Source organism: Petaurus breviceps, unplaced genomic scaffold (assembly GCF_028583685.1).
Source record: "Petaurus breviceps papuanus isolate PSGF00001 unplaced genomic scaffold, PetGlider_PUasm1.0 100, whole genome shotgun sequence".
In the NCBI taxonomy this organism is placed as follows: domain Eukaryota; kingdom Metazoa; phylum Chordata; class Mammalia; order Diprotodontia; family Petauridae; genus Petaurus; species Petaurus breviceps.
In genome coordinates, this window is record NW_027185573.1 from 7,308,564 (window position 1) to 7,327,827 (window position 19,264).

At 39.9% G+C, this 19,264-nt stretch overlaps 1 protein-coding gene across 2 annotated transcripts in view; it reads left to right on the top strand.

The window, feature by feature from the left end:
* Positions 1-19,264, top strand: part of LOC138170670 (adhesion G-protein coupled receptor D1-like) — a 476,753-nt gene that overhangs the window by 415,284 nt on the left and 42,205 nt on the right. The window lies entirely within an intron of this gene.

Here is a 19,264-nt window from a genome sequence, read left to right on the forward strand (position 1 = left end):
CTCTCTCTCTCTCTCTCTCTCTCTCTCTCTCTCTCTCTCTCTCTTTCCCTCTCTCTCCCCCCCATGTCTCACTCTATCTCCTTCTCTCTGTATCTCTTTCTCTCTCCCTCTATATCTTCCCATCTCTCTGTCCCTGTCTCTTTCTTCATCCTTCCTTCCTTCTCTCTCTTTCATTCTCTCTCTCTCTGTGTCTTGTTTTCTTCCTCCCTCTCTTTCACTATCTCTTTGTCTCTCCTTCCTTCCTTCCTTCCTTCCTTCCTTCCTTCCTTCCTTCCTTCCTTCCTTCCTTCCTTCCTTCCTTCCTTCCTTCCTTCCTTCCTTCCTTCCTTCCTTCTTTCCTTCTCTTTGTCTTTGTCTCTCTTTTTGTTTTGCTCTCTCTCTCTGTACCTCCCTCTGTCTCTCTCTATTGCTTTATCTCTCTCTCTTTCTCTTTATCTCTCTCTATTTCTGTCTCTGCTTCCTCTTTTCTTAATGTACCTTCAAATAATTTTTCTGCCCCTTCTTATTTTTCTTCCCTTTCCGCAGAGGTGCTAATCTGTGAATTGAGCCTGGGCAGTGGGGCTCTATCTAGGCAATGGCCATAACTTTTCATCTGCCTCCGATGTAGCTATTTCATGAGCCTAGTGAGCTTTGGAACATGTTCTTCTTAAACACTTCAAACCTCCAAAGCCAAATATCAAATGCTTCCTTCTAGACCCCCTGTGACCAGGGGGGCCTCTGTACCAGTCACCACTGACATTCAGAAGCTAGGATTAGAGAACATGAAAAGACTGCCCTGACATATCACATGCTGCTTGCTCAGCAAATGCATTAAAACCAGCTCTTTGATATACCATGGCTGGCTCAAGACCCCAGAAGGATGTTTATAGCCCAGGCTAGGGCCTAATTGGACTGCCAATGGATATGCTCTTTGACAAACAACCTTCCAACTGGATTAAGACACTGTAACTGACCAGGACTCTTATTCTGCTAGTGATTAAGGGGACACCTACCAAAGATGCTTCTATCTTTAATTTTCAAATTTGAATGCATCCTCCAGAAAAGAATCCCCTTTTAAGCTGTGTATTACCAGCTGTCTATGATCATGGCCATAAATAATTATTACAGTACCAATATTAAATCAAACTTTTGAATTTCACCAAATCAAAGCAAAGTTGATCAGATCTTAAAAAAAATAATGGCAGCTCGGGGCCAGATATGTTTTATAAAATAGAGGAATAAAATAAAAAAACTGCATCTCTAAAATATACACTCCTCTTCTCTCCCCACCCCAAATTTGCTCCCCAAATTTTAATTTGGAGGCTAATCTGCCTTTTGTTCTGATCTGGGTGCCACTGACTATGGAACAGACCTGTGCAGTTTAATTAGAAATTAAAGCAGAGCAGAAGATGTTTAAACACTTGATTTAGCTTTTCTTAATTAAAATGCTACTCAAATGCTCTTGCAGCCATGGGTAGGTGCGGCCAGGATCCTTCTTGGCTGCTGGGTTTTCAGGAAAGTAAGGAAAAAAATCTTCTAGGTGGATTTTTGTCTTTGCATTCTCAGCACCTAATTAATATAGGGCTCTGCATATACTAGGTGTTTATTAAGTATTGGTTGGATTGAATTGACGTGATTTAAGATTTGGGCAGGTAGCTGACATGGTGGATAGGGTTCTGGGCCTGGAGCCAGGAAGACTTATCTTCCTGAGTTCAAATATGGCTTCATACACTTACTAGTTGTGTGTCCCTGGGCAAGTCACTTAATCCTGTTTGCCTCAGTTTCCTCATCTGTCAAATAAGTTGGAGAAGGAAATGGCAAACTACTCCAGTATCTTTGCCAAGAAAACCCCAAAATGGGGTCATGAAGACTTGGATATGACTGAAACAACTGAACAACAACAAGATTTGGGAATAGAGTCAGAGGATCTGATAAAATTTCATTTCTTCCACTTACTACCTGGTCTAATCTAGGCAATAATAATAAGTAGCATTTAGAAAGTACATGGCAAGTGTGCAAAGCAATTTACATATGTTATCTCCATGATCCTCAAAACAATCCCGGAAGGGAGGTACTTTTACTAAGCACATTTTACAAATGGGGAAACTGAGGCCCAGAAATTGAGTTGCCCAAGGTCACATAGCTGGTAAACATCTGATAGCTTAGTTTTTGCTGCCTCCAACTCCAACACTTTATACACTACACCACCTTTTATTTTCCCCTCATCTGTAAAATGAGGAGGGTTGAACTAAATGTCTTCTAAGATTTCATCCAGCTCTAAATCTCTGAGCCAATGATATAAGTGTTTGATTTATGGTGAGAGGGAAAGGGTTCAAACCACAGAACTGTCATTTACCACAGTGTAACCTGCATATATCTGAATGACCATGGGCAAGTCACTTAACCTCTACAGCCGGGTTTATAAAATGAGGGAGTTGGATTATATATCATAAGCTCCTCTGCTTAGCATTTAAAACCCCTTACAACTCAGTCCCAACATGCCTCTTCAGCCTCGTTATGTATTTTCATCCTCCTTCACTCTGTGGTCCAGCCAGACTGAATATCTTGTCATTCCTAACACACATCACTCCATCTCTTGTCTCCCTGCCATTGCACTGGCTGTTCCCCATTACCAGAATGCTCCGTCTTCTTCCCTTTATCTCTTAGAATCCCTTATTTCCTTCCAAATTTCCTTCAAATGGCGTGATCCATAGGACAGACCTTTCCTGATCCTCTCCCACCTACCTCCCATCTGTTAGGGCCTTCCCCATCCAATTGCCTTATGTTGATTTAGGGTATATTCAGCATATATTTATATAAGCATATGCTATCTCTCCCATCTCCCCTCCTTCGTAACATGTAAGTTCATTCTTATCTTTACATCGCAGGTACCTAGCAAAGTGCCTGGCATAGAGTGAGGAGTTAAGTGTTTGTTGAATGATTTAATGAAAGGAAAATATGATGCCAGGATTCTTTGATTACCCCTTAGATAGCTGATTTGGGAACAGAAGTTTACTATATCTGCAATTGGTGAATTCTTAGGAAGGTTAAATACATTTATAAGATGTATGTATGTCATATATGTGTAAGTATATTTACATATAAAGTCAATGGTATGTACTAAATTTACATACATGTATAATGATATATAAGTATATCTGGGAATATATACAAGCACCTATATCTGCTTAGAAACACACACACATATACATACATTTAGGTATATATATGTATATATATTTAAGGTATATATATATTCTTTTAGGCATATACATATACATGTACACACATATGTATATATGTATAATGTATGTTGGGCAACTAGGTAGTACAGTGGATAGAGTACTGGACCTGGAGTTAGGAAGACTCATCTTCCTGAGTTCAAATGTGTCCTCAGACACTTACTAGTTGTGTGGCCTTGGACAAGTCACTTAACCCTGTTTGCCTCAGTTTCCTCATCTGTAAAATGTGCTTGAGAAGTAAGGGGCAATGCCTCTGGTATCTTTGCCAAGAAAACCCCTAAAAGAATTATGAACAGTCAGACACAACTGAAACTGACTAGCCAACAACAAACAAGTAATGCATGTATGTATATGTGTGTTTATGCATATACACACATACATTCATATGCTATGACTTTTTTTCAAGTATTCGAACCTAAAAAATCCTATCTTCTGGGAGCTGAGAAGTACACATTCTTTTCTTAGTTTGAAGCTCTCAAGAATGAGGACTGACTCCTGACTCTTCTAGGCTTTTGGTGGTCTTTACAATGGCTGATTGGGTGTGTCTCTCGATTATAATCATGAAATCTCTCTAACAGAAAATATCAGTTTCATATCTTAGTTGCAGTGATGTGAATGAGTTCTTTCTCTTCCATTGTAATAACTTATTAGGTAACAGGGCATTATGGTCAGATCAATTGAATGATTCTAGGAATTACTAGTGATTAGAACCAGGGACAGTTCTTACAAGGTCCCATTAATGGGGTATTTGTTACTTTCTAGGGAGAGAATTTTTAAAGAATTGTATGGAAAAAGAATAGTTGACTTTGTAGAGAAAATGATAGATTTAAAAAATCCTTAAAAGAGTGTTTTGAAATAAGGTACCTTGCTGATGGTCCTAGGGGCAGCTAGATAACATATGACTAGAGGGCTGAACTTTGAGATAGTAAACCTGAGTTGGAATCCTGACTCAGATACTGACTGTGTGATCCTGGGTGGGCTCAATTTCTCTCAACCTCAGATTTCTCATCAGGAAAATTAAATATATATATATATATTAATATCACTTTGTGAAACTCAATTATATAATGTATACAAAGTGCTTTGCAAACCTTAAAGCCCTATATAAGTATAAACTACTATCATTATTATTACTCTTCATAAATACTGTTATATAGCAGTAGGATGTTTTCAAACTATCTTAGTCAGGGAGCTCTTGAGACTTAGAATATATTGGAAATCCCAGAAAGTCTATTTCTGTAAGGACCTGAAGGTATGGAATGCCCACTGGATAAAAGAATCTTGGGAAATTTTTGCCCTAGAGGAAATTAAGTGTATTTTCATGCTGAAAAATTGTCAATACATTATTAGTTTTTAATAAATGTAAAATTTCATATTTACTATTTTAGATGGAGTTAGTATTGGAATTATCTCCCAGCACTACCCTTCACATTTTGTGGAATCCTGGGAAATATCCTTAGTTTGTAGTTTGGTATAATGAAGGCTTTGAGATCATGACGTATGAAGATCAGTTGAGTTATATGAATAACTGCTATTTCTGTGGTCCTTTAAGGTTTCAAACCAATCAATCAATCATCATTTACTAAGGGCTTACTATGTGTCAGCCATTAGTACTAAGTGGTGGGGACCAAAGGAAAAAAAAATAGTGAAATAGTCCTTCCCCTCAAGGAGCTTACATTCTAAAGGAGAGACAGAATGAACATACGTAGGTAAATATGAAGACAGAAGACTGGCTATATGATTCCACTAGCACGAGGGACTCCTGTTGAGAAAACTTCCAAGACAGATTTCCAACTGTTTGGCATCATAATCATAGATTGTAAAGTTTTTGAGGCAGGGACTGGGACTGTGTTTCTTTTTTTATTAGTAGTACTCCCAACACTTAGTACAGTGCATGGAACATATTTGGTAATTAATAAATATTTATTGGATTAGTCTATAAGATACTATTGCCATTTTGTAGATGAAGTTGAAACTCGGAGAAGTTAAATAAGTTTCCCAATATCACATAGTTAATGTGTCAGGGGCAGGCCTGAAAGCCAAGTCTTCCAAACTCCAGGTCCAACACTGTTTCCCCCATTAAAGAAAAGCAGATTCAAGGGAAACATGAGAGCAGCCTTAAAAGTATTTTGAGGGTTGTCCTATGGAAGAGGGATTAGATATATTTTTCTTGGCTCCAAAGCATAGACCTGGAAGCAAAGGAATATTCTGCGATTCTGCAAACCTAGAATAGAATTGAAGCTGTGGCCTTGGATGAGCTAACAAGGTAAGTGTGGAGGAAGAAGATTGGAAGCCCAAGGATGGATTCAGGATTGGGAAAGCTACCATTGGTCTGTCGACTATTCCTCAAGGTCATGCTACGATCAGGGAACCCCTAGAAGCAGGGTAGACATGGCAAGTGTTAGGGGATGATTCATAGGGAGCATTTGTGGTCACCAGATGTGTCCATGGCATGATGGAGAGTAGTTTTCCATCACCCTCTTCTTTGTGTTTACAAGTGGAAAGAATGGTTCATATATTAAAATAAGTATTTTTCTCTTAGACCATTGTGCCTGACTCTTGGACTGCAAATCTCAGGGTTGGATCTCATCTGTCTCAGCCCCAATAATAACGTATCTGCCATTGATATGGTACTTTAACTTTTTGCAAAATTCTTGCTTCTCATTACTATATTTCAGTTTTTTCTCAAAAAATAAAAAACCTGAAAAACAAAACAGTGAGGTCGACTCTGCATTCATTATTCTCCTCATCTTACACATAAGAAGACTGGGATTTGAAGAGACTAGACTTGAACAGGGAGACAGTATGGAGTTATGTAAAGGATGTTGTCTCTGGAATCAGAGAATCTGGGTTCCAATTCCAACCTGCATACTTAGTGACCAGTTGGCCTTGGAGAAGCTACATTCTTACCTTGGGTCTCAATTTCCTCATCCTTTAAAAATATTTATTGATTTATTTGCTTTTTGGAGGGGGGAAGGTAGGGCAATTGGGGTTAAGTGACTTACCCAAGGTCATACGGCTAGTTTTTTTTTTTGTGTGTGTGTGTGTGTGTGTGTGTGTGTTAAGTCGATTTCCTCATCCTTACAATAAAAGGATTGCACTAGATGGCCTCTGAAATGCCTTACAGGTCACCTCCATGTTATGCCATCTGCACTTGGACCATAATCTCCACCTCCTCCTTACTGAACAATTAGACTGCTCCTGTCCCTCCTGTCCCCAAACACTCTGTTTTGATAGGGTGACTTTGGCCTTATCATGAGAAGATCAAGGTCTCCATGAAATTTCCTGACATTTCCACTTCCCTCCTGCTTTCCAGCTCTTCTTTATTAGAATATAAAGTCCTTGAGAGCAGGGACAAATTTGTTTGCTTGTATTTATTTTATGTCCCCATTGCTTCTGTCGGTATCTCCAGTACTTAACCTAGTGCTTGACCCTAATAAGTGCTTAATAAATGCTCTGTCTACCTGTGTTTCTAGATATGACGCAAAGGGTCACATTTGGGATTTGAATCCAGGACTTTCTGACTTCAAGTCTAATACCCTATCTACTATTCCATACTGCCTTGATATAAGAAAGAATCCCCCCCCTTCCTTTTTTTTTTCTGTCCGGAGAGACAGAATATCAATTAATTCATTTCGGATGCATCTGCTTTCACAAACAGAGTAGGGAATTCTGAATGACATGGGTAGAGCTCACATCTATTTTGCTCATGTCCTCTGATATTCCCCATAGTTTCCAAAGACTGCAAATCCCTCTTTTAAGCAGGCTGTTTCAAGGGCAGAGGAATGGATGGAAAAGGATTTTGTTCTTTGAGCCCCCATCCATTGAATGACTAAATAGCTCTGAGTCCATCTCCTGCTTGAGCTCACATTCACTGGCATTGGCTCTATGGGTAACGCTTTGTCCTGGAGCTGTTCTCATCCAGGGCAGTTAGTGCACGTCTCCCATTGGGATGCTCTGGGAATCATTTGCAATCACTTTACTAACCCAACCTTTTAAAGGGATTACAAAGGATTGGATAAAATGTGTCTTTCATTCCTTTTCTTCCTTTGGGGATCTAGCATAATTATTCACCTCACCAGCTCCAGCTTCAAAAATTTCCATAAGAGGAACCAGTCGACTTCAATAATTTAACTTTGCTGTCTAACACGCTAAAGGGTTGGGGGGGAATTAAAAGAGAAAAAAAAGGACAAATGGTAAAATTGGGAAACAATCCAATTTTTTTAGGGTAGCATTGCTGACTCAGGCTCTGCTGTTTGACTGCTGAATTGAGTGCTATTACATTCTAGAACAAAGCACCCTCTGCCAAGGAGGCAATTTGAATTTTCTTCTCCCTATGAGTTTGGTCTACAGTGCAGGCAGGACCAGCCCCTTTAAGTAGGTGCTGATTTATGGTCTTTGTGGAAAAGTTCCTCTGCCCAAGTAACCTTTCTTCCACTTGTCACAGTGTCTGAAATTCCACCATTAGAACTTTGTGTTGTCTTATCAGTCAATGGGAAGGATTCCCTGAAGGAAGAAATAGGGTAAGAGAGGGAAATGAAAATGAATCATAACATCTTGGGTTTAAGGTGACTGAAAGGTGTCTTAGAGGCCATGGAGCCCACCCCTTCATTTTCACATGGGAGGAATTAAGGCCCAGAGATATGAAGTATTTTGACTAAGGACAGGCAGTTGGCAGGAGTCAGAGGTCAAATTTAAGGTAGGTCTTTGGCTCTATATTCTATGTTCTGTTACAAAGAGTGGGAGAGCCTCCCAAAGCCAAAACTGTTGACATTTAAATCTTTGAGCAGTCAGCATGTGCCTAAACATGGGCAGGACCTTGAGGCAGCCTGGGCCAGACTGGTCAGGGGTTAGGCCAGTGGTGTCCTGGGAAATATTTAGCATCAGACCCTCTGGATAAAAAATGTACACAGGATACCTTTTAAAATTTAATTTGCTTTATTAAAATTTTCTCCATCACCTTCTTGAGTCTAGACAACCAACAAAACAATCTATTAAGCCTTGATTTGTAGCATTTGTTGATTTCCAGAGTGTAAATGCTCACGCTGAAAATTTAACAATTAACTCTCAAGTAGTTTCTAGCAGGCTCCAGCATATCCCTAGGTGTGACACTGTCCTAGACCCCTCCCAGCCCATTTCCCTATTCATAATTCCTTCTGTGTTTTCAGAGACAATTTAAAAAAATCTCTTATCTCTTGTCTAATAATAAAAAATTCCTAATCCGGTGCTAGGAACATAGCAGACAAAACTTAAAAAAAAGAAAAGTTAGTCTTTAGAGGCAAGTAGAGAAGATGTCTTCCCAGAGTCTGGTTTATCAACTGGGTCAATACAAAAGGATAAAAAAGGGTGGAAAGCAGGAGGATATACATCTATGTATGAAGATAACACAAATCTGGCTAGTTTATTTGGATGATGATATCAGGATTCCGACAAAGAGCTCACCAGACTGATCAGCCAAAGGGGCATAAATCTCTGTGTGGGTTCAAAAAAACTGACTTCACAAATGCAAGATCTAGACTTAGGTTCAACTTTCACCTCTGACACTTACTACCCCTGTGACCTTGGACGGGCCTCTTTTGGCTTTAGATTTATCTCATCTGTAACATGGAGGGGGTGCTGAGATAGGTGATACAGTGGGTAGAGTGCTGGGCTTGGAGCAAGGAAGATCTGAGTTCAAATGTAGCCTCAGACACTTGCTAACTGTGTGACTCCTTGTCACCCAGTTTCCTCATTTGTAAATGGGGATAATAATGTCACCTACCAGGGGTTGTTGTCAGGATTAAATGAGAATATAATAATAAAGAGCTTGGCACATAATAAGCACTATATGAATGTTCTTGTCGTTATACTTATTATTATTATGGAATGATGCACCTTACCGATGTGATCTCATAATTTGGAGAGTTGGACAATTGACTCTCTCTAGTCAGTTTGAACCGGCTCCAAAACACCCCTGGCAGGAAGGTTGGGTGGAACTAGTTGAATGTCCTGGTTGTCCCCCTTTTCTTCAAGCTCCTGTTGGTTAATGTCTATTGGTGCTGCTCACAGAGCATTGGGTCTGAAGTCAGGAAGACCTGAGTTCAAATTTGACCTCAGATACTTACCAGCTGTGTGACCTTGGACAAGTCACTTAAACCTCTTTACCTCAGGTTCCTCATTTGTAAAATGATCTGGAGAAGGAAATGGCAAACCACTCCAGTATCTTTGTCAAGAAAACCCCAAATGGGATCAGAAAGAGTGAGATATGACTTATAGGACTGAACAACAAATCTGAAAATAGGTGGAAATGTAATAAAAACAACTATTCCCATCCTCCACTTGTGAGGGTGATATTCTCTACTGAAGTCTCCCTATGAGCCAAAAATCACTAAAAAGTATAAAAAAACTCTTGTCTTCTGCCCCAGATATTCTTGAAAGAGGTAGCAAAGAGATCCATCAGGACTTTGCCCTGTCATCAGCCATCTGCCACCTTGTTCACTCTTTGCCATGTGTAAAGTAAAATTAAGGAGAGGCTTAAACATCTGTATTTCCTTTGTAATGGGAAACAGTGGAGACAGGGAACAGATTGCTGTAGGATTGATCAAGTTAAGGAGGATTGCTGACACAGATAAGCTGTTTCCCTCTCCAGGGTGCTACCTGGCTACAGGATTCACACCAAGGAGAATTTTGTCAAAAGTGAATGTTACAATCTGTAAGCCTGATCCATGATGGTATGCATAGCTGTTAGGTCTAGGGAATCATCTGGAACCCTTTTGTTGTTGTTTACTTGTGTCTGACTCTATGTGACCCCATTTGGGGTTTTCTTGGCATAGATACTGGAGTGTTTTGCCATTCTCCTTGGAATCCTTAACTCCCAACAATGCTCAGTTCAACTACCTTCTCCTACAGGAGGCCCTTTCTCACCTCTTCCCTCCCCACCCCTGGTTTTTGTATCTTCCCCCTCTCTGAAATTACCCTGTGTTTTCATTGCACTTATATAAATTCTGTTTCTTCATGTTCAAGTTGTTTTCTTCCATAGAGTGTAAGCTCCCTGAGGACAGGGTCTATTTTAATTTCATCTTTGTATCCCCAGTTCTTAGTACAGTTCTGGAGTAGAGTAGATGCTAACTAAATGATCATTGAATTGAAGTGATCTGTAACCAAAAGTCAGAAAATTACATCATTTTAAAATTTGGTGCTCTGTAACTTCACCCATTAGTCCTTGTCCTGCCCTTTGAGGCCAAGAATTAAAAGTGCCAAAGGATAATCAAACAGGTGTCAGTTATTCAGCTTTTAGGCAAGGACTGGAAGAAAGGGATGCACATGCTAAGATTTGTCCTCAGGTCTGATAGACTCATCTGATATTGAACCCATTTACAGTGAAAATCATGACCGATATCCTGTTGCTACTAGTTTATGTTGGGGAACTTATACATTGGAAAAGAAAAGTGGGCCCAGCCCAAAATACAATTTTCCCAATTTTTTTGCCTTTGTGTGCATTTCTCTTGTGATTTCTTTGATGGAGGGGAGATGCAAAGGTCTCTTCCTCAATAGAAGCAGTTATTCTCCATTGGGTGAGGTTGGGGAGAAAATGGAAGATGAAAAACTTAGTAGGCCCTTAATAAATGCCTTTTAATTGGTTGATTAAAATTGCCCTTTTTTTCCCATCAAGAAACTGAAGATAAGCTTAAGTTAAGTCATGTGAATTTTCCAAGATCATGCAGGTTATACTGAGAAGGAACAGAATATAGTACAGTGATATCAAACTCAAATAATGATGATCCTTGCAGGCAGTATCTTGACTTAGAAAATCACAAGGTAACATTACCTATGTTTTATTTTATTTTAATTTATTTTGTTAAGCATTTCCCAATTACATTTTAATGGAGTGAGTGATGCACTCAGCGAGTGTACAACTTTGGTGTACTAGATGACACACTGGACTTAGATTGAGGGAAAAACGGGTTCCATTGCTGTCCCAGATACTTAGTCTGACCACAGGCAAGCTAATTTACCTCTCTGAGCCTGAAGTGTCTCCCTTGTAAAATTGGGAAAACAATAACGCTTTCCTAAAGAGGCTTTTTGTGTGAGTGCAATGAGATAATGTGTACCAAGGGCTTTGCAGACCTGAGCGTCCTATATAAATGTCAGCCATTAAGTAGTAGAATTGGGAATTGCATCTGTGACCCCAGACTGTAAATTGGATGATCTTTTCCTATTTAAAAGGGTAAAACGATGTTTTCCTTTACCTTGTTGCCCCACTTTCCCATAGGTATTATTTTAAAATCATCTTTCCTCCTTATTTTTAGTCTGAACAGCATCTGCCTGTCTTCCCCACCCCTACCCCAACCATTCCCAATCAGGATTAATAGTCCCAAGCATCTATTTGTTCAACAAATGGGTCTTATCTTGTGAGTTCACAACAGAGCTGTGAACTATGAATATTCTGTTCTAGGTCTGGTCCTTGTTGGAGTTTAGTCACAATTAAAAAAAAAAATGATAGTATACATACAAGCAATTCCAGTCAGCTTTCATTTGCAATGAACAGAATGGAGGAAACCTTACCACAAGGAATTTGCAAGAAAAAAAGCAGGAATAATGAAGTCATGGTTTACCCCAAGTCAAATTTCGCAGATGCTGATGGCTACCAAATAATTATCGAAAAATCATTTTTGCTCAGGGCAAATAGCATAAAGTTCTGTGAATCAAGTTGGGACAGGAGGAGGAAGAGAGTAGTTAGGGAAAGGAAGATATTCTCATTCCAGGCTATTACTTAGGTTCTTACTTCAATTTTTCTTGCTAACTTGATGTTAAGTAATTTCAGTTGTTTCTATGCTGCTAGACAGCAAGTGCAGTGAATGCTGTCTAAATTCAGGCCCTGATGCAAGAACCTAATTAGAACTTTTTTTGAAAGGAGCCTCAGAGGTCATACTGTTTAACATATGCTTGAACAAGAATTCTATGTAGTAGCAGTAGTAGTAGTAGTAGTAGTAGTTGTAGTGCTGGTAGTAGTTGTAGTAGTAGTGGTGGTGGTGGTGGTAGTAGTAATAGTTGTAGTGCTGATAGTAGTAGTAGTAGTGGTAGTGGTGGTGGTAGTAGTAGTTGTAGTGCTGGTAGTAGTAGTAGCAGTAGTAGTAATAGCCATAGTAGTAGTAGTAGCAGCAGCAGCAGCATAGTAGTAGTGACAATAACAATAGTAGCAATTACTACTAATAATAATGATGGATTACCTTCCTCATCCTGGAAATAGTTACTTTTCTTTGGGGCTCTCTAACCTTATTCTTCTTGTATTTGTCTGACCCATCATCAAATTAGTACAAAACCCCCTTATAGTTGGGTCCCTTAGAGCACATGTAGCTTCTTGCTCTTTACCAAGCTACAGCTGGTGAGATAACAGCTCTGCTTTATCAGCAAGGCCTGTTTTCCTTGGGTAAAAACAGATGAACAAACAGAAAACTGAGGGATAGAAGGACCTTGGAGACTGAGGGCATTTGGGAAACAACTTCCTTGCAAGAAAGTTTAAATATAATTTTTGATGAGAAAAACTATCTCACAAAAAAGGGTAAGGCTATAGCCAGCTGAAATGACCAGATTATCACAAATATTTCACTTTATTAATATTATGCCATAGGGGCGGCCAGGTGGCGCAGTGAGTAACAGCGCCAGCCCCAGCGTCGTGAGACCTGGGATCGGTTCCGGCCTCAGATACTTAACACCCACACAAAATAACTGGCCGTGTAACCTTGATCAAGTTACATAACCCTGATTGCTTAAAAAAATATATATGTTATGCCTTAAAAGGGAAGATGGCATGCATGGTTCCATTATCCCCTAAAATGGAATGGCAACCCCTAACTTGTTTCATCAGTGATGTTTTCTGACATCAGGCAGAAGGACCTTGTCAACAGTTTCAGTGAGAATCCCAAATTAATGAAACTCTCATTACATTCTAGGTTACACATGTCACCACTCTGGAATCATAAGTCATTAGGAGTTTAATATGGGGAATCTCCAGACTTGATATCTTAACAAACATTTTAAATAACCCAGGATCTAACCCAGGCAATAAATATAGAGCAAAAAGGGTCAGGCATAGGGTCTTCTACTTTTCCTTCCCTAATTTCCCACCCCCCCCAAACTCCCAGATTGGTTTCATGGCTGCCATTATCTCTCAGTATAATTACACAAATATGTGGAATGGGTGGCTGCATTTAGCTATACCTCATTCCCTAATGCCATAGAAAATTTTCTCAGTTGAACAAGGCTGGGGTGGGGATGGGGGGGAGAGGTTAGCATGCAAAATGAAATGAGAAGAGACTGAGCTCAAGGAACCTGCAGAATATTTTGAGAAATAGTTTCAAGAATGAATTCTAACAGCATGTAATGCAAACAGTTCAACCCTATTGAAATATTTCATTCCAGTTTTTAAATAGAGGGGCTGAAAGGCAATTAAGGGTTCATGGTTCCTTATTAATCACTTGTAAGCTTTTTTTATGTTTGCAAAACAGTTTATAGTAATTTATTATGAGTAATACCATAGTGTGAACCTCTCTCCCAAGTCTTTTCCAATCATCCTTTCTTTTTTTTTTCTTCTCTTTTTTTAAAATGGAAGAGACCAAGTAGCAGAAAAAATAAAATATTCAGCTCAAGGCCACATAGTATTTTATGAAGTGGGGATTATAACCCCTAATTATAACTTATTAATATAAAATTCTGGAGTTTGGATATGCTAATTCCAGAAGCATAACTGGGATGGGGCCATTGGAGTGTGGTCCTAGAGCTGTAAATTTGGAAGGTGCTAATAATACACCTATGGTTGTACTTCAGCTTCTGCCCACTCAGACCCCTTTAACTTTATAGAAAACCCATGTTTGCCATGGGCAGATTTCTTCCCCACCAGGATGCCTATCATTTGGGAGGAAGATGTACCATCCTCACCCCAGGCATACAAAAAAAAAATCCAGTTGGTTCTGGCTAACTAAATTGGGCAATTAAAAGTCTTAAGTGAATAAGATATGAAATACTAAACCATTTATTATGTGGCTATTAGGTAACAGGCACTGTTAGGCATTGGAGGTAGAAAGGCAAATATAATATGGTCCCCCTCCTCAAGGAGCTTATACTTTAGCAGGGGAGACAACGTGAACATATATAGAAATATATAAAACACATATAGAACTATAAATAAGATGTATATGAAGTAAATAAAATACATATATAAAGGTAACTCTAGAGGGGATGGCATTAGCTTCCACAGGGACCAGAAAGGAATTCATGTAGAAAGAGGTTCTTGAAATGATTCTTGAAGAAAACCAAGAAAACCTGTGGCAAGGAGGGAGAACATTTCAGGCATGAGGAACAATCAAAACGATGGCCCAGAGATAGCCGATGGAAGGTGGAATATTGTGTGTGATTAACAGCAATAAGGCCAGTGTGTCTGAACTGTGGCGTGTACAGAGGGGGAGGAAGAAGGGAATAAGCATTTATTAGGCACCATATATGGCAGGCACTGTGCTAAGCACTTTGCAGTTTTTATGTCATTTTCACTTTTTGGGGGGATAGGAGTAATGTGTAAGAAGACCAGAAAGGTAGGAAAGTAGTAAGTTATGGAGCTTTGAATGCCAGACTAAGGAGCTTATATTTGTTTCTGAAGGTAATAGGGAACCATGGGCATTTACTGAGCAGGACAGTGACATGGTTAGACCAATGCTTTAGGAAAACTGTGTTGTAAGCCACATGGAAGAGATTCTAACCATCCAATAAAAGTAATAATAGTAATAATAACACCAATAATAACAACAACTAATATTTATATAGTGCTTACTATATTCCAGGCACTGTACAATTATTATCTCATTTGATCTTCACAAAAGCTCTGGTCAGTAGAAGTCATTATTATCCCCATTTATGGCTGGGAAAACTGAGGCAAAAAGCAGTTAAGTGACTTTCACAGGGTCACACAGCTAGTAACCGTCTGATGCCAGATTTGAACTCATGTCTTCCCGACCCCAGGTCTGGCACTCTCTCCACTGCACCACCTGACTGTCCCTTATCCCTTTTAATTTACCTGCTGTCAGGAGTATAAAGCAGTCAGTTCATACTGACTCTTGAGAGCTGATTGTTAAATTTTCAATGTAAGCATTTATACTCAGAGACCAGAAATGGGCAAATGCTACAAATAAGGGCTTGACTTAATATTTTGCTGATTACCTTGACTTAAGAAAGTGATGGGGGAAATGTGAATGATGAATAAACTTAAAAGTGTGCCCTGTATACATTTTTTTCCAGGGGGAGACCTGGTTATTAAATATTTACCAGCACACCCTAGCCTGCTGCCTTCTACTCTGTCCCATCCTAACTCTTAGAATTGAGGACAAAAAATCACCTTGCACTGTAGAATTTGCTCTAAGTGTATAACTTCTTCCAAGAAAGAAAAAGAAAGAAGTTTTCCCTTCTTCCATTTTTTTTCTGTTCCATTTAATCCAAGTAGTCTGACAAGCAACCTTGCTTTTGATTCCTCTACTTTGAATGGGGAAGCTTCCTCCTTCCCTTCGCCACCAGTGGCTCCAGAGAGGGTGGAGAGGGGCCCTTGTTCCTCCCCTGAATGTCGATCATTTCCTGAATTCTTTTCATTTTATAGAGATTTCTGTTGGGACCAACATCAAAAGTCCTCAGTTGCCTTCTGCAGAACAGAGATCGGCTAAACAATTTTCTCTGAATTTCTGCTTCCTGAATCAATGGAAGGTTAGTAAAGACACCAAGGTGCCTGAGAAGGATGAGCCACAGGGGGCATGGATTTAAATGCCTGGAATCTTCTTATTCAAACCTACACTCACTCTGTAGGTCATAAAACTGGGGATGCCATGGAGGATGTCTTAGTCAAACTTTGTCTCCAACCCCAGAACCATGACCTGTTGTTATTGTTAGTGAACAGGACAAATGAATAAGAATAAGCCTGTGATTCATTTGAAGGATTAGGGACCCAGTACACCCTGGGAAACCATAAAGCCACTGCTGGGGAAATAGCAATGTGCAGATGTATTGATGGGGAGGACAGGAGAGAAGAAGGAAGTCACATGTCTGATCACTTCCTATTTCAACTAATTATTCTAGGTGCTAAGCTCACATTTGAGCCTACTTATTACCCCCTCTAAATTTCTTTACCCTGAGACAATGCTCATCCCTATTTTGTTGTTATTGTTCAGGGGTTTTAGTCATATCTGACTTTTCATTCCCCCATTTGGGGTTTTCTTGGCAGAGATATTAGAGCACTTTGCCATTTTCTTCTCTAGCTCATTTTACATATGAGGAAACTGAGGCAAACAGGGTTAAGTGACTTGCCCAGGGTCACACAACTAGTAAGTGTCTGATGCTAGGTTTGAACTCAGGAAGATGAGTATCCCTGACTTTGGTCCATCACTCTACCCACTGCAAAACCTAGCTGCCCCACCCCTATAGAGGGACACCTGTAAAGCATTTGTGATGTAATAGAAAAACTAGGACTTGGAGTCAGAATATTTGGGTTCAAATTCATGACTCCTCAACTTATTTTCTGTGACCTTGACAAGTCGCATTCTTTTCAGCTTCCTTCGCTCTAATAGAGAACAAGGTGATGGTGAATGTGAGTAGAGGTGGCAATCTATTCAGCATTTATATCCACTATGCTCTGGGGTTCTCAAGACACCTCTCTGTCTCTCCCTGTCTATCTCTCTTTGTCTCTGTCTGTCTGTCTGTCTGTCTCTTTTTCACACACACAAATTTTACTTGGGGAATAGACAACTCATGAAGATATAAATGCTATGATGTCCTTTAAATAGGGATAGAACATTGTTATGGGACATGGATCAGGGAAAGCATCACTGAGGAGGCAGCATGTAAGCTGAGTCTTGAAGAAAGAGGAGGATTCAAGGAGGGGAAGAAGGAGGAGGTAGAGGAGGAGGAAGAGAGCATACCAAATGTCTGGGATGTACATATAGTAGATAACATGCTGAATTTGGGCAGACAGTAATGTGCAACTTATCTTGAACATAGGATTCATGAAGGGCAGTAGTGGAAATAAGATAAGAAATAGATTAGGGAGACCCTTAAATTCCAGACTGAGGCACATTCCAGCTATGATGGTGAGCCACTGATGGTTATTGAGCAGGGAAGTCGCATGATCAGTACTATTTTAGGGAGATAATTTTAACAGCTGTGTGAAAAAAAATAAGTTGGAAAGGGGAGAGACTGGAGTCAGGGAGACCAGGTAGGAGGTTGTTCAAATACCCTAATTAAGACATGATGTGGGTCTGAGTTAGGGGTAGGGTTTATCTGAAAGGGGAGGATGTTCTAGATATAAGAGATTTATTAGACATAGACTAGACAGAACTTGCCAACTGGTTGAGTCATGAAGGATGAAAAATAGAAGAAAAACTCAAGGATGTCTCTTAGGTCATGTATTTGAGCACCCAGAATGGGAGGATGTCTGTGCCCTCAGCAGAAATAGGGAAAATTCAGGGGAGGCTAGGTGGCACAGTGAATAGAGCACTGGCCCTGGAGTCAGGAGGAGCTGAGTTCAAATCCAGCCTCAGACACTTAACACAAAACTAGCCATGTGACCTTGGGCAAGTCACTTAACCCCAATTGTCCTGCCTTCCCCCCTCCAAAAAGCAGAAAAACAAAAAAAACAAAACAAGAAAAAAAAGAAATAGGGAAGGTTGTAGTGGGACATTGAATACCATGCAACTCTCTGAGGCATATGATGCCTAATATTTCCATTTTGGCATTAAGAAAACTGAGGCTGAGAAAGGCTGTGACTTGCCTCTAGTGTCCAAGAGTGAAGAATACCCTGCCCTGGTCAGTACCTACTTTGCAATTGCTTTAGGGTTGGGCCTAAGTGCCAGATTTTACATAAAAATGTTGAAAAGCTGGTGAGTGTCAGGAAGAATGTGACCAAGAGGGTGAAAGGATTTGATGAAGATCCTGGCCTGTGAAGGTCCACTGAAAAAACTGGGAATTTTTAAACCAGAGAACAGGTGCCTGCAGGGTTCAGAGGCAGATATGATAACTGTATGAAAGGCTGTCATGTGGACTGGAGGATCGTAGAATCATAATTATGTTCAATATCCTCATTTTACAGGTGGGGAAACTGAGATCCATTGAGGTTAAGTGACTTGCCCAGGGTCACACAGCTAGCACGTATCTGAGATAAATTCCAAACTCAGGTCTTCCTGATTCTAAGACTAGCACTCTACCCAATTCAATTTCTGCTTGGACCCAAATGGGGACTCATTGGAAGGAGTCAGATTTCACATTCTAACAGGCAGAGATGTCCCACAGTGACCTAGACTAACTTAGGAGGCAGTGGATCCCTCCTTATGAGAAATCTTCATGCAAAAGTTGCTTGATAATTTGTTGAGCTATAGTTGGTATGAGACAGTCTCTCAGTTACCTCCCTCCCAGCCTGGAGAATCTCCATTTCCATCATTCTCTGAGTTGAGAAATGAATGAGTAGTAGAGGAACAGAGGCAGAAAGTTGAGAATATTCTTTCTAGGAGTCTAGCCCTGAAAAGGTATTAAAGATGTAGAAGGAACAAGGACAGATAGGGTTGGGGGAGAAGTAGCTCTCAAATCTATTGTATTAGGGTCCTTTTGCACTTTATTTTTTTAATAATATTTTATTTCCTCCCAATTACATGTAAAAAAAATTTTAACATTCATTTTTTAAGTTTTGAATTCCAACTTCTATCACTCCCCTCTCCTCCTTCTTCCCCTAGTTAATATTCAATTTCCTTGAGTGTAAGATTTTTTTTAAGGGTTTCTATGACTCAGGTTTGTGATGTATTGAATATAAGACCTGTATGTATGTGTGTGTACACTCCCATGAACTGTTCTTGGGAAAATTTCCTCTCTCTCTCTGTCTCTCTCTGTTTCTCTCTGCCTCTGTCTCTCTCTCACTGTCTCTCTCTCTCACCCTCTCCCTCCCTCTCTCTTCTATCCCCCCTCCTTCCCTCCTTCCCTCCTTCCCTCCCTCCCTTCCTCTCTCTCTCTCTCTCTCTCTCTCTCTCTCTCTCTCTCTCTCTCTC